Below are 7,327 nucleotides of genomic sequence, written 5' to 3'. Positions count from 1 at the left end.
GGGGGGCGGGGAGGGGAGGGTGCTGGATGAAGAGCGGGGTGGGGAAAGTCCAGAGAAGGGGGGCGGGGAGGGGACGGTGCTGGATGAAGAGCGGGGTGGGGAGAGTCCAGAGAAGGGGGGCGGGGAGGGGACGGTGCTGGATGAAGAGCGGGGTGGGGAGAGTCCAGAGAAGGGGGGCCAGGGAGCGGACACAGGCCTCACAATGAGGGGCCGCGTGCTGGGCTCCCCTGGCTCCGTGTGCTGCAGCCCCTGAAGCCCCTTCCAAGAGGAGAAGCCGCACACTCAGGGGTCCTCATGACCCTGTCAGACAGTGACCGCACATCCTTAAGCTTGGGGGCAAATCCAGCTGTTAAATTTACTTCTCAGCTGTAATGTGATTGTGAATTTCTGGTCTGTGAATTCTGTCTCAAAGCTGTTGTTAATTTATACGATTAGGTAACAACATGCATGTGTATGTGTGTGTACATATATACACACTTGTACACGTATGTACACGCATAGAAATATGCTGAGGTTGTTAAAAGAGCCCTGGCTCTTGCCCCTTACTAGCTGGATGAGCTTGGGCGAGAGGCTTAGCTCCTTTTGGCCTCAGTTTCCCCATCTGACAGTGGGGTAGTATAATAGAGCCATCATGAGGTCTCAGAGGGCAGTGGCGAGGGCCTGGCAGAGAGTAAACACCTCCTGGCTTCCGCACGGCTGCGCGAGGCGCGTGGCACCGCCCTTTTGAGCCCTGAGGAAGCTGAGCCTAGGCAGGTTGGGGGGCAGGCGCTCCCCTTTTCTCAGAGTGTTCGGGTGGGGCTCAGTGCATGTTTGCAGAGGGAAGGCCTTTCGCCCCTTCCTGGTGCAGCTCTGGGCTCTCTCACTGAGCCCGGCTGACCACCTGCCTGGCCCAGGAGCCGACTGAGCCCAGGAGGACAGGGAGCCTCTCCAGAGCTGCCTGGGGGCTGTGCTGGGCTCCCTATGCTTGCTCACACAGCAGGGACGCCCAGAGTCCCTGCCACGGGGGGCAGTCTCAGGGTGCGATCCTTCGCAGGCTCACGGAGCCCTGGAGACCGTTGGCCAGCCCAGGGGCAGGACTGCAGGGGTGGGCTCCCAGAGACAGGCCCAAAGTCCTCTCCACTTAGGGCCGAGTAGGCGTCATGTAGTTTCTTGGCAGGTCATGCCTTTTTGGTTTCAAGCCCTCTTACCGAGGAAGTTCTTCCCCACATCCAGCCACAGTGTCCTATGCCATATCATCTGGTTTCCTAGCCTCTGGTCCTCAGAGGAGATGGACTTGGCTTCGGGTCCCAGCCAGACGCTCTGGGAGGACCAGGAGGAGAGGTCGGGGCCCCTGAGCACGTTAGTGAGTCCTCGGGCCGGGGTCTGACCTTCCATGAGGCACGTTCACACATTCTAGCCCTGGTAGGTTAGGAAATCAGGGTCCTGGAGAGCCTGACTCCCACCCCAGATTCACCCTGGAATTGTCTTCCTGGCTGGGAGATTTGAGTGGAGCCCACTCTGCGGGGAGAAATAGGAGGAGACCACCAGCCTTACGGGGCAGCAGAGGGCAGTGCTGCGGCCCGCGGCCCAGCAGCCAGCCGTCTGCGCTTGCTCCTCTGCTCCGTACTCCTTGCAAGATCTTGGGCAATCTGCTTGATGGCCTGAAGCGTCAGTTTCCTGGTCTATAAACTGGGGAGGCCAGAGTTCCTTCTCCAGGGGGTGGGAGGGTTCAGTGAGAGGATGTGTGGGAAGCACTCAGCTTGGTGCCGGCAAGTGAAACGGGCCATTGTGAACACAGAAGCTGGGGGGCAGCCCTGAGACGTCGCGCGTGGGGCGCTCTGTGAACGTACTACGTGGCACCAGTGCTGCAGACCATGCTCCCAGACTGCTGCCTGCAGCCTGGTGCCAGGCGTGGCGCTCAGGGGAAGGGAGCAAGCAGTCTCAGCTGGGGTCCCCCTGCGGTCAGTGAGTGCTTTCATGAAGCTGAAGGGAGGCCACCAAAAGCAGAGAAGGGAAAAGAAAACCCCAGCAAATTCTCGTCTGTGCTCCGCAGCTCCTGGGGGAACTGAGCCGCATAATACAATGAGATTTAATAAAATGCCTTTAACTCACAAAGTTTGTCTGCTGCCAGCTCCTTAATTAAATTGCCTAATGCTGCTCTGCAAGGGCAGCACAGACTCCCGTGTTTAAGGAGCAGGGTGTTGCCATGGCATTCCCTCAGCAGGGCCAGCGGGTGTGTGGGAGCATGCAGATGTGGTGTGGGGTCGGGCCCCTGCCCGCGTGTCCTCCCCGCCGCACACTCACACACAGGCACACACACGTGTGCTGTGGTGGTCAGACTCTGGTCTGGTTTTCCTGGGAAAGGATTTCATCCTTGCTAAGAATGCTGAGCCCAGGCTTGAGAAACGGCGACTTGGGGCCATTTGAGCAGAGCAGAGCTGGCCAGCTAGTATGGCTGTGGCGGGTCCAGGCACAGCCCTGGGCACTCAGGGCAGCCTGTGGGGCCTGGGGCAGCAGGCGTCTCCCCACCATTCTCTCCCGTGAAAGCAGCTGCCTCCATTTCCCCAGGTGCACTGTACGAATGCACTTGTCTGTGTGCACCCCGACTTGAGAAGGGTGGGGAAGCGTGGACTGGAGTCTTCTTGGTTTGGTGAGAAAGGGGTATGTTCTTTCACACATGGAGGGTAGAGGAAAGAGAAACTCACCCACTTGTGCAGTTTCCCTTCAGATACAATGGTTCTCGGTCCTGGCTTCACCTTAAAACCAGGTGGGGATTTTTCCCCAATGTTTTATTATGGAAACTTTCAAACATAGGGCGAAAGTTGAAGGAATGTTGCAGTGAGCAGCCGTGCACCCACCACTTAGATTCTGCCATTAGCCTTCTCTTAGACATGCTTTATCACATCTCTCTCCATCTCTCCATCAATCCTTCTTATTTTTGGTGCATTTCAAAGTAAATTGCAGACATCAGTACCCTTCTCCCTGAATACTTTAGTATCAACAACTGTGGAGTTAAATTTTTGTTTACAGTCTTTTTTTCTCTATTGATGTAAAATTTACATACAAAGAAATCCTACAGAGTTTTTTCTTTTTTAATAACACCCCTGCATCCTACCCGCCAAGGTTGATTTAATTGGTCTGGAGTGGGACGTAGGCATCATTATATTTTAAAAGATTCCCATATAATTCCATGGTGCAGCCCAAGTTGAAAAACATAGATAACAGGAGGCAAAGGATGGCCATTTTTATCCCTGCACGCCCGGGCCTGTGCCCTGCTTGCCTTGCTGCCCTCTCCCCTCCTCCGGTTCTCTCCGTGTGTGCCTCACACGTCTATGTTCACGCTTCTTTCAGGGTGACCTCTGTGTCCACGTGAATCTACTTGTTCTCATGTTAGTGTTACAGGGCTCTCATCGTTTAATGTATGTTTACCAGGGGTAGAAACCATTTGAAACAGTTCAGATTCTGTACATGTCACAGCAATGAAGCCATACAAATTTTCTTATGATGGTCAGGGTGCTTATGGTGACCGGATTGTGGAGATGGATGGAGGAGCTGGTGATGTTAATGGAGGGTGTTCAAAGTGATGTGTGGTGATGGCAGCCAGCCTGGGGGTGGCAGGGGCCGCAGTGGGGCTGGTGATACTGATAAAGATGGTGGGCTGCAGGTGGGTGACCACGTGGCCGCATGGTGGTGAACCTCAGTGGCGGCAGTGTGGGGTGAGATGGTGGGCTGCAGGTGGGTGACCACGTGGCTGCGTGGTGGTGAGCCTCAGTGGCGGCAGTGTGGGGTGAGACGGTGGTGGTTCTCGTGCGATGCTGCTGGCGTCGCCCTTCCCTGCGTGTGCAAACACATGCTCATTCGCCTCACTGACTCCCATCTGGGAAGAGTGCTGGTTGTCACGTGGCAGGAAGGTTGGTTCCCCCATTGGGGAACCCCACTGCTGTAAGGTCCGGCTCCTTCTGAAATTCTGGGAGACCACCTGAGGACCTTCTCCCACTGGAGCCCTGGGAGAGGCCCCGACGGTGCGGCAGCAGCTCCGTGCTTGGCCACCCTGTTCCACTGCACTTTACAGTCAGACTCCAGTGTTTAGTACCAGCGATCGTCAGGAACGTTTATTTGAGATGAACAGTTCTGGGAGCCAGGCAGACTTGGTGTGCCAGCCATCTCACGATCGATAGAGGTTTTATTTGCTGCCTGCGTGGTTTCCTGTTCCTTTCCTGCCTGGTAGGCTCGAGGGAGGGCAAAGGAAGAGTGGCCTGGGTCCTCCTCCCTGGCCGCAGGCCGTCAGGGCAGAGAGGGGTGATGGCCGAGCCCTCCTGACCTCTCCCCGCCTGCGCCCTCTGAATTGTCCTAGGCACCAGGCTGCGAGAGGTTTAAGGATGAGAGTGAGGTTGGGCTGCTAAGACTTACTCCTTTTTTAAATATATAAATAAGCCCAGAGAATGGTGCTGAAAAATACCTTTAAAATAATGTTATCCAACCCTGAAAGGGGTTTTACAGATGAGAAAACTAGGGACAAGTGGGCGGCACACAAAATCCCTGTTGGGAACGACGGTAAGATACCCTCATGTTTGCATTCCCTCTCCCATCGCCAAGACGCCTCACGCCGGGACCTCGTTAGACCCAGACCCCACCTGCGGGTCGCCGGGGGATCTCCTGCCCCTCTGACAGCCGGCCTGAGCCTCTTCCCAGATTCTTTCCACCAGCGATGAGCCTGGTGACGCCTGTGTAGCACATTCAGCTCATAGTGGGTGGTTCACACCAGCCTTTGCATTGGATCTGTACGACAGCTCTGTCTTATCCCCATTTCCAGAGGAGAGAGCTGAGGCTCCCAGAGGTTAAGCATCTAGCCAAGCTTGCACAGTTAGTAAGTGGCAGGTGGGAACTACAACCCAGGGTCCCAGTGTTTGTCTCCTGGGGCTGCGCTCGCAAACTGGATGGCTTCAAACAACAGGAACATGTTGTCTCCAGTTCTGGAGGCTAGAAGCCTGAAATAACAGCGCCATCAGCGCCATGCTCCCTCTGTACCTGTGGGGAGGATCCTGCCTCGCCACCTCCGAGCTGCTGGGGCTGGCCGTTGGTCTTGGGTGCTTCAGTCTCTGTCTCCGTCATCACGTGGCAGTCTCTGTGTCTGTGTCTAAATGTCCCTCTTCTTATAAGACACCAGTCTTATTGATTATAAGGGATTATAAGGTTATAAGATTTTAATTAAATTTAATGTTATAATGTTAAATGTAATAATGTTTTAATGTTATAATTATAAGATTATAGGGCCACACCCTAATCCAGTATGACCTCATCTTTACTTGATTGCATCTTCAAAGATACTTAATTTCCAAATTAAGGTCCCATTCACAGGTACTGGGAGTTAGGACTTCACTGTATCTTTTGAGGGGACTCAATTCAACCCATCACAGTCCCCAACCCAAGCCTGTGGCCCTCACAAGATGCCATTTGCATCCTGGGCTCCATCCTGTCCATTTCCTCCTCCCCATCTTCTGCTCCCAAGGACCAGGTACTCCCCTCTCCTGCAACGCAGAAAGTGGGGCTGGCTGGCAGCACCTTTCATCTTCCACTCTTCCCGAATTATTACAAGCTACTAAGGTAGGATCATGAAATATAGGTGGGCTTTCTGTCTTTTTTATTCCCAGACAGTAAAAATCATTAAAGCTTGCTCTTAATTAGTTTAATTTCAAAGCTTCTAAATATTGATTTAACCTCCACTCCTTTGTACTCCCCACAGTCGCTGAATTATGCCTGTTATTGATCACGAGCGGCAGCGTTTCCATCCACCGGGCTCAGGGGCCCTGGGAGCTGCTGGTCCCCCAGTGGGTATGCTGGGCTCAGAAGGCGTGGACGGGCGTGGGGGAGAGGGAGCCCCTGCCAGATTAGGAAGGGCCTTCCCTTGCAGTAGGCCGGGGGCCAGTTTCTTTCTCATGGGTTGGCCTGGGCTCAAGGGAGTTTGAATGAGGAGAAGTCCGCTGGGAATCTCCACCTTCCATTCTGGGCTAGCGGAGAGCTGGGCAGCGTTGGGGGAGGGTGGTGTGGGGCCAGGGTTTGGAGCACAGGCTTTCGCCTCAGCCAGAACCTTGTTGAAGTCCTGGCTTCACAAGCTGGATGTTTTCGGGCAAGGTGTCCACCCTGTCACATCTGTGAAGTGGGCGAGTAATCCCGTATCCTAGTTGTGGTTACGAACGCTCAGTGCAACCACTCAGGCCCCTAACCCATGGCCCCGCTCGTCATCTGTCCTCAGTCAAGGGCCGCCGTTATCAGCACTGCTGCCCACCGGGGAAATCAGGACTAGGCCTGGAAGCACGCTGTCTTCTAGGCCTGGCTCCGTTACTGGTTTGCTGTGTGACCTTAGCCAAGTCACTTAACATCCTTTCCGTTAAAATGAGGTGATGGCACCTATGACCTTACAAGGCTCTTGTGAGGATCATATAGGCTCGCGGATGTGGGAGACTTTGAACTGAAGCTGCGGCCGATCCCACTAGATTGTTGTGGTTATTGATGGCTCTGGTGCTCACAGCCTCAGATGCCCCCTCGGCCGCCCTCTGCCTGTGGTAGCGTGTCCAGACCAGTCTGGCTCCGGCCGGTGCTGCAGCCCTTCAGCACATCACCCGCACTCTGGGGGTCCACCTCACGGCGTCCCCTGGACGTGCACGCTGCCTTCCACAGCTGTGCTCTGCTGGCCTACTGAAGCAGGAGACACTTCCTTGTAAATTTTTTTAAACAACTTTATTGAAGTATAATTTGCATACCATCGAATCTGCCTGTTTTTTTGTGTGTGTTTTAAGATTGGCACCTGGGCTAACAACTGTTGCCAATCTTTTTTTTTTTCTGCTTTATCTCCCCAAACCCCCCTGTACGTAGTTGTATATCTTAGTTGCAGGTCCTTCTAGTTGTGGGATGTGGGACGTCGCCTCAACGAGTGGTGCCATGTCCACGCCCAGGATCCGATCCCTGGGCCGCCCCAGCGAGCGTGTGAACTTAGCCACTTGGCCACGGAGCCGGCCCAATCTGCCTGTTTTTAGTGTAAAATTCAGTGAGGTTTAGTAAATTTCCTCTGAATTTTTGCCCAGCTTCTCACATGAGGCAGAGTCGTGTTCTCTCCTCTAGGCCGTGCCCTTGTGGGCCTTGGTGACTCCTTCTCTGACAACTCTTATGCTTTACTGGAGTGTTTTTTTAAATCTGTGCCTCCCCCTGCCCTCCGCATAACCTAGTACCCCAGTCCCTCCCAGTGCCGGCATACCATCGGGCTCTATTAACGCTCATCAGGCAGAGCGTCCCCTTGTGGCCAGGACAGAGAAGGTGAGGGGTCTGGAATACTGGAGTGTTGTCTGTCAGG

At 54.3% G+C, this 7,327-nt stretch overlaps 1 protein-coding gene across 4 annotated transcripts in view; it reads left to right on the top strand.

Moving 5' to 3' along the window:
- LRRN2 (leucine rich repeat neuronal 2) overlaps positions 1-7,327 on the top strand; it is a 59,316-nt gene that overhangs the window by 39,014 nt on the left and 12,975 nt on the right. The window contains exon 1 of one of the 4 annotated variants that reach the window (XM_046683635.1): positions 5,479-5,811. The exons of the other annotated variants lie outside the window; for them this stretch is intronic. The gene's annotated coding sequence lies outside the window, so the exon portion shown is untranslated. Of the gene's footprint in view, positions 1-5,478; positions 5,812-7,327 lie in introns of those variants that run through there. 4 annotated transcript variants of the gene reach the window in all.

Source organism: Equus quagga, chromosome 13 (assembly GCF_021613505.1).
Source record: "Equus quagga isolate Etosha38 chromosome 13, UCLA_HA_Equagga_1.0, whole genome shotgun sequence".
Taxonomy (NCBI): domain Eukaryota; kingdom Metazoa; phylum Chordata; class Mammalia; order Perissodactyla; family Equidae; genus Equus; species Equus quagga.
This window is presented reverse-complemented; position numbering and strand designations above follow the sequence as displayed.